Source organism: Agelaius tricolor, unplaced genomic scaffold (assembly GCF_023055355.1).
Source record: "Agelaius tricolor isolate 1412-34295 unplaced genomic scaffold, bAgeTri1.0.p SCAF_17, whole genome shotgun sequence".
Lineage (NCBI taxonomy): Eukaryota > Metazoa > Chordata > Aves > Passeriformes > Icteridae > Agelaius > Agelaius tricolor.
Window position 1 is genome coordinate 17,054,495 of NW_027269277.1, and position 8,195 is coordinate 17,062,689.

Here is an 8,195-nt window from a genome sequence, read left to right on the forward strand (position 1 = left end):
GAGCCCCAGTGCCTGCACCCACTGCCCTGCCTGGGGCAGCTGGCTCAGGGTGCAGAGCCTCTCTCCCCTCTTCTTATTCCCTCCCTAATGAAGTCAGAGCAGCTTTTCCCTTCATTCCCCCTCTCCTCCCCAGCAGGCAGGGCTGCAGAGATTCAGGCTTTATTTCTAGGTGGTTTAGACCAGAAAGCTCAATATTCCTTGGAGCCTCATCCCTCCAAATCAAACTTTGCTCCTCACCAAGGTCTCACTGCCCTCCCTGTGGGCTGTCCTGCATTGCAGGCAGTCCCATTTGTGCTCTCACTCACACCTGCAGCTGAAATGAAATGCTTCTTTGGACAGAAAACACTTTTCCCAGAGCTGGCCACAGCACCATGATAGAGCAGAGGATGTGGATGCTCTCCTGATGGACCATGGCCACTCTTCCTCAGCCTTCAGCCCTCCCTGGGGCTGGGCAGTGCTGGATGGGGAACAAATCCTCTGCTAGAGCTGCTGGAAATGCCTTTTTCAGTGTCAGGGCTCAATCTGTTGGGGAGAAAAGCTCTTTGATCCATTTTCCTGGCATTTGCAACAGAAATGCAGCACAAACCTATTCCTGTGGGAATTTTCTACTCGATGAGCTGGAGATCAGCACGACAGACGCACCTCAGCTCTTCTTTGGGTCAGAAAAATCAGGCACAGTTTTGGGTCAGGAAAAGGTGTGGTGGAGCAGGCAAGACCCCCCAGCCTCTCTGTCCTGCCTGGAGGGGCCATGGAGTGCCCTGTGCTGGATTTATTATAAACCACCCCAAAAAAAACCCTATTGCAGGACACAATATTTTGGCTGCAGCTCTCCCAGGAGTGGCTGGCACACCTCACCCCTCACCCATCCTTTCCAGCAGCCCTGCCTGCCTTGAGAACAGCACCAATTTGATCCTGTTGCTCTTTAGTCTCTTGACCAACATGATTCCCAAATTACAGCCCTGGAAAAGCTTTTGGCATCCTCAGCAGGAGTGGGGGGAGTGAGGAGGAGATTGTGAGCCCAGCCCCACAGAGCTGCAAGGATTTAATGAGGAAACTGCCAAGGATGAGGTTAAACTGGGTGAGTTACTCTGAGCACTGAATTCTGGGGTCTGGGAAAGCTCATTTTTGGGCTCCATGGACTGTTTTCTCTAAAAACAACCTTTATAGTGTCTAAAAGCCTAAATATTATCAGCAGATGTATGAAACTACCCTGCCTGCTCATCAAACACAGGAAACTGATCCTTCAGGAGAAATCCACCCTCCCCAGTGCCACTCACTGCCACACCAGCATCCCCAGGGCCCTGGGTGTATTGGGTGTGTGCAGCCACCTCCAAAACCTGCCAGTGTCCCCTCTGATGCCCCAGCAGGGACAGCCAGGTGAGGCACTGCAGGCTTGGGGCGTCCCCCAGGGGATGCAACCCACAGGGAAGGGAGCAGTGATGGATGTAGCAAAACAAAATCCATCCCCATCGTTTATTTAAAGATGGATCCATCTCCCCCAGAGGTGGGAGGTGCCACTGGCTCCTCCTGTGTCCCTCTCCCCTGGGGGACACAGCCAAGGGTGACACTGTCCCTTCCCACCTTCCTCTCACACCCAAAATCCTCTCAGCCAACCAGGTTAACATTCCCCAGCTTCTCTCTCAGTTCCTGAATAATTAATATATTCATTAATATTATTAATTAAACAAAATACAAGTTGTAGGTGTTTGATTTCCTTCCTGGGGGAAGGCTGTTGTTCTGTGTCATGGCTTTTCCCCCCCAGCTCTTTGTGAGTGCCCCCCTGCACATCCCTGAGGAGCTGCTCAGGTGCTTCACTGAGGGTTTAATTACCTAGAATTGAAATCTGGCCTCCTTTTCTATTTTTAACAGTAGCCCAAAATTAAGGCACGACTTAGCAAAACACCCAAAAAACCCCATTTTTGTTTCCTGCTTGAAACTGGAGGGGGATTGACTGAAACAAGCTGCTGAAGGGGGCTCAAATTTGGGATAACTCACCTGGATGTCACTTCCTGACACATGGAGCCCACACCCCTGAGCCCCAGCCCTGCTCCAGCATGGGCACTGGGGCTGCAGGACCAGCATCGCTGCTCCACGGGGAGGGGAGCCCTTCCCATCACTCCTAACAGCCAAACAACTTCCAAAAAGGACTTCAGTGCTTCCTGGAGCAGAGCTGGAGCTGTGTTTCTGTGTCATCTTCTCTCGTAATTGTCACTTGTTTGGGCCTGTGGCGGCTTGGCAGCCAGGATGGGGAGGCAATAATGTAGCAGGTTATTAATTATGCTGCTTTATAAACTCTCCATCTTATCTAGCAGCAGATCTTTACTCTGACAAGGAGCCTGTGCACAGGCACAGCCAGCTACAAGGTGTTATTAATTGTAGCACACGGCTGTTTACAGAGACACAACCCCGCTCCCACCTCCCGAGGGATTCAACGAGACCTCGCCCAGAAACGGGGGTGAAAAATGGACCCAAAATGAAATTCTTCACCACGATGCTATTTTTAAGCCAGAATTGCATTTTCACTCTACAGGCACATCAGCCCCGCAGCAGGGGCGTTAGATTAAACTGCAAAATTTAAATAAATGACACTTTAAAAATGCCCTGGAGCCAGGCAGCTCCCAGAGAGGAGATGTCTGCAGGGAGGGAGCAGCAGGGGCTGTGCTGGGATTGGAATCTCTGCTGCTCCTGCCCAGCCCAGCCCCCAGAGCCCCCCAGCCAGGGCAAAGCCTCTCCCTCCCCTCTGTTGTGTTTGTGGGGACTCCCAATGAGGGCAGGAATGATGAATCTGATTCCATGTTCTCAGAAGGCTAATTTATTACTTTATTATACTGTATTATATTAAGAAATACTATACTAAACTATACTAAAGAATACAGAAAGGATACTTACACAATGCCAAAAAGATAATAATGAAAACTCGTGATAATAATAAATAAAAAGATAATAATGAAAGAAAAAAAAGATAAATAAATAAAAAAATAATAATGAAAACTCTCTTCAGAGTCTTGACACAGCTTGGCCCTGATTGGCCAAAGAGTGAAAATAACTCCCAGCAGAATCCAATGAAACAATCACCTGTGGGTAAACAATCTCCAAACACATTCCACACTTGAGCACAACACAGGAGAAGCAAATGAGATCAGAATTGTTTTCCTTTTCTCTGAGGCCTCTCAGCTTCCCAGGAGAATAATCCTGGGCAAAGGGATTTTTCAGAGGATGTGAATGGCACACCCCTGTGCACTGCCCAGGTAACCCTTGCAGGTCACAGAGCACCTGGAAGGGTTGGAAATTTGCTTTGTAGGTGACCATGGCTCTGGTGAGTGCCTCTGGTCAGAAGTGACCCAGCCCAGGAGCTGGCACAGCCCCTCTGGGCCATTCCCAACCCACTGCCATTGTTTTCCCAACATAAATCCACTGGGGTTTGACTTCTGCTCTCTTCCACTTGCTGCGTCTTGCACAGGCTCAGAAACTTGGCTGAAATACAGGAAAGTCCTCAAGACTCAGAGAATAAAGCATTGATAAACTTCTTTGTTCTTATTAGCATTTTCCCAAGCAATGTTTTGTCCTCCCTGGCAGGAAAAGTGTCCCTATTTCCCCAAAATACCCCGGCTGCCCTCAGCCCCATTCTCCCCACCTCCAGCTGTTGTGACAACACAGACACCCATTTTTACAGAGCAGCTCACCCTTGCTGATGTCAAATGTTGTTAAAATAATCTTAGAAAGCTTCTTGATTTATGGTTACCTTTTACTGCTGGGCTTTTTTTTTTAAAGAAAATCAATCCTTTTGTACTTTCCCCTTTGAAAAATTCCTCCAGTAAATTTCCTCCTCTGAACTGCTCTGACAGAAATCACTTCCCTGCCCTTTCTGCTTTTTAAGAAATGGGAAAATCAGAGGCAATAAATGACAAACCTCTGAGCCTCATTGACAGAAATGGGATGGTTCCGAAAAACAAATATTATTTATAGTTATCACTATTTCCTAGTTTGTTCCTGTGTTTCAGCCATGCCTCCTGAGCTGTGCTGCATCTCTGGGGTGGCATTTTTGGCCTTTTTTCTCTTGTTATTGGCAGTGACACAGGATGACATCCCATGTCCTGTGATGGTGTGGCAGCTCAAATCCCTGTTTTTACTGGAGTGCTCCAGGGGCTGTTCAGGAATTCCCTGGCTGGGGGGTCAGGCAATGGTGAGCTGGGATCCCCAGCTGCTCCAGAGGCTGCAGGGTGACCCAGAGCTTGCACCAGGCTGTGAGAGTCCAATTTGCTCTGTCCCTGTAGGAACCAGCGCTCCCAGCCCGGCTGCTGCACGCGACGAGCAGCCCGCAATCCTTTCGTGCAAAGTTCACAGCAGGACACTTTTATTTTTGGATATGGCAATGAGTGAAAGTTTGGCAGAAGGAGGCAGGATTTGGATGGAGGAAATCAGACAGGGCTCCACCCCACGTCTCTCCAGCTTGGGGAATTTGAGGTTTCAGCACTGTGTTTTTTTGGGACCAAAGCCCCAAAGGAGACATTGGTGAAAGCAACACTTAGGAGGCTTTTGGGAGAGCCATATTTTTTCCAAATCCCTCTCTAACATGTCACTGGGAAGGGACACCAAGTGACCCCACCTGGAGGGGCACCAAGGACCCCACCCTGTCCCTCCCAGCTCACACCAAGCGTGGGATCACCCCAAACCCCACCAACAAAACACCCCTGCAGGAAATGACTGCAGAACCTCAATCCAGCCAGGAGCTCTGCTGTCACCTCTACATCCATCAGATGCACCTTGTAGGAGGGGAGAAGGCCTGAGATTAGATTGCACTGCAATCTTCAAGAAAAACTGCTTTTTGATGACAAAAGTGATGAATTGCTGTCTGTTCTGGGAAGATCACATCCGTGTGTGGCAGTCAGAGCTGTTCAGTGCTCTCAGGCTGAGGGTGATGAATCAGTGGAGTGGGGCCTGGAACTCATCCAAGGGAGGAAAAAATCTCTATTTTATGTATACACACACACACCTCCATACATGGGTATCTTGAGTCTGAAACCCATTTTCTGCTGCCCAAAGAGCAGCTGTTTTCCATTAAACAGCCCAAGGTTTCACCCAGTCCTGCTCATGCCTTTGTTTGCACCCAGGACAGGATGTTATGAGGATGAGGAGGGAAGTTAATGATGCCCCATATAATGAGGTTTCATTAATAAATTGTTTATCCTCATTTTTCCCCAGACTGTGACTGCTCTAGGCTGGACAGGGCTTGGAGCAACCTGGTCTGGTGGAACGTGCCCATGGCAGGGGCTTGGAACAACAGGGGCTTTAAGGCCCTTTATGATTCTGTGATTCCATCATTCTGTGATTGTATGATTTCACAAAAGCAGGTAAAAAACACACAGCCCCTTTCCCAGGCAGCGCTGTGGTTCAGACAATAATGGAGAAGAAATTGAAATCTATTAAAAGGCATCTGCTTTTAAAGATAAACCCAGCTCACTTTGCTATTTCCAAGGTGATTCTTTTATTCCCAAGCCACCAGCTGAAAACTGCTTGGAGGGAGGCTGGGGGGGAAGCAGGGGAGACCATTCCTCCTCCTCTGCCCAGCCCTGGCATCTGCCAAAGCCTGGTTTAGCAGGGTTTAGTGCTGCTCCTCATTTATGGTGGCAAGTCCAGGAGTGGCTCTGACCACATGGGAAGGGGTCAGGATATGCAAAATCTCCTCCAGCATTGCTGCAACAGGTTGTAAAATACTCACAGCACCTGCAAGCCCGGGATCTGACACAACACCAGCTTTTCTCTTCCCCAAACAGAGGAAAAAAACAGCATCTAAAACACTCAGAGCCTGCTAAGATCTGCTGTCAGGGCCAAATGTCAGGTTTCTAAACATCTTTACAATGGCTTTTAGTGTTGCCTGGAGATTTTGGGGTTTTTTTTAAGCCTGTCTTTGATTCCTTGGACAGAAGTGATCAGGAGCATCTCCTGGGAGCACACTGCAGCCCCACTGGTGGAGGAGCCCCCTTCTCTGAACAGCATCCTACAATGGTTTGTGCTTGGAGGGACCTTTAAGATCACCTTGTTCCACCCCTTTCCACTGTCCCTGGGTGCTCCAAGCCCTGTCCAGCCTGGCCTTGGGCACTGCCAGGGCTGGGACAGCCATTCCCTGCACTACACCAGGAAATTCAGAGCCTTTGGAATGCAGTAAATCTGGGTACAGGCTGTCTGCATAAGACAGAGGTTTGGGTGGATAATTTATAAAGGATGGTAATAAAACAGACTGCACAGTTTAGATCTTAATAAAACTGTGATGCCTTTTGTCTGATTTTATGGACAAATTTTATTAACTTAGTACCTTTGTACCAGAGAGGTCTGACAGGTTTCTTATGGCTGAGAGCTCTCCTGAGCAGCAGAAGAAGATCAGAAACATTTAGTACCCAACAGCAGGAGATCACAAACCCACCCTCCTTGCAAATCCATCCTCCTCAGGTGGGTCAGGGCTGGGATGGAGCTGCAGGAGAGGGGGAATCACAGAATTTTGGAATGGTTTGGGCTGGCATGGAGCTGCAGCAGAGAGGGAATCACAGAATTATGGAATGGGTTGGGTTGGGTTGGGAGGCACCTTCAGGACCATCCTGTCCCACCCCCTGCAATGGGCAGGGACACCTCCCACTGTCCCAGGCTGCTCCAAGCCCCATCCAGCCTGGCCTTGGACATTTCCAGGGATCCAGGGGCAGCCCCAGCTCCTCTGGAGGAGCCTCTGGCCTGGAGCCACCCCAGCTGGCAGCCAGGGCTGGCAGCACTCAGGGACAGCTGGTGCCTGGGAGCAGCAGGAATTAGGAATGGTTTGCTAACAAATCTCATTCCCAGCCATAATCAGCAGTGCTGAAGCACCCATCCCCAGCCCCCCTGTGTCCCACCCCCACAGCCCACACTGGAGAGGGGTACCCAGAAATGTGGAGGTGGGTCCTGGCTGTGTGCTGTGACAGAGGGATATCCCTGCTGGGGGATTCATGGGGATGGGTGTGGGATGAGACCATGGCAGCCATGGCTGGGAGGCCCTCGGGGACACCCCAAACCCAGCTCTGCTTGCCCTGCCCATCCCAGCCCCTCCATCCAAGGAACAAAGTCCAGTTGAGAGCAACAGGTCCCAGTGTGCAGCCCTTCCTCACCCCAGCTGGTTCATGGATTGTTTATCTGCTACTAATTATCCAAATGTTTTGCATCTTCTCTAGGACTGGGCCCAGCTCCCCTTGGTGAGTGACCCACCAGCCCTTTGTGCCTGTCTCATTAAGTTAATTCAGGTGAATTTCTGAGGTGCTGATTCTGACACTTTTGTGCAAGACTTTGCACCTCCACCATGGCCTTGGGATGGGGGAAATGGCCTTGGGATGGGGGAAATGGCCTTGGGATGGGAGAAATGGCCTTGAGGAGCTCCTCACCAGGAACAGCCATGGGATTTATGGTGTTTTCCTTGGAGAGCTTCATCCCCACACACAACACAGCCCTTACAGAGATTATCAGAGTGTTTTTTCTCTGCTCTTTCCTGCAGGCAGGACAATTCAGCAGACAAGGGAGGGTGGTGGGGTTTGATTGGGATCCAGCCCCATCCCAAAGCATCCACACTGCTGAAGGACACAGCCAACATCCTCCTCCCTTTTACTCCAGGGTTAAAAAAAGGGGGGGAAGAAGGGAAGAGAGAGCAGCAGCATTCTCGTTTTGTTGCCATAGCAGCCTTCTGGATTATTTAGACTGATAGCATTTGTAAAAATTCAACAAAGGGTAAAGGATCACTTGGAAATGGGAGCAGATGTAACAGTGCGTGCCATATGCCACTGGGAAAAAAATCCCTTGGCAAAGGCAGCATCATCAGAACGAGAGCCTAACCCACATTGTGCCATGGAAAATGTCACTTTCTCTAGATTACAGGGTAGGGTATGGAGCAGAGAAAATTCTGTTCACAGGGATAATTGCTGAAAGGCGTCCCCAGCACGGAGCTGTGGGGAGCGGGGCCCCCCTCCCCTGCAGCCCTGCTCAACGTCCCTGTGACACAAAGGAAAGGTTGTTAACATTAAAAATTAATTAACCCTCACACACAGCTTACTGGAAGTCACTCCTGAGAAAGCCTGTCTGCACAAGGGGGGAATTGCAGGGGGCTCTGTGAGGAGCAGAGCCCGTGCAAAGGAGCTGCCCTTGCAGCCTGAGCTCTGCTGCAGCAGCCCTGCAATGCTGACTGC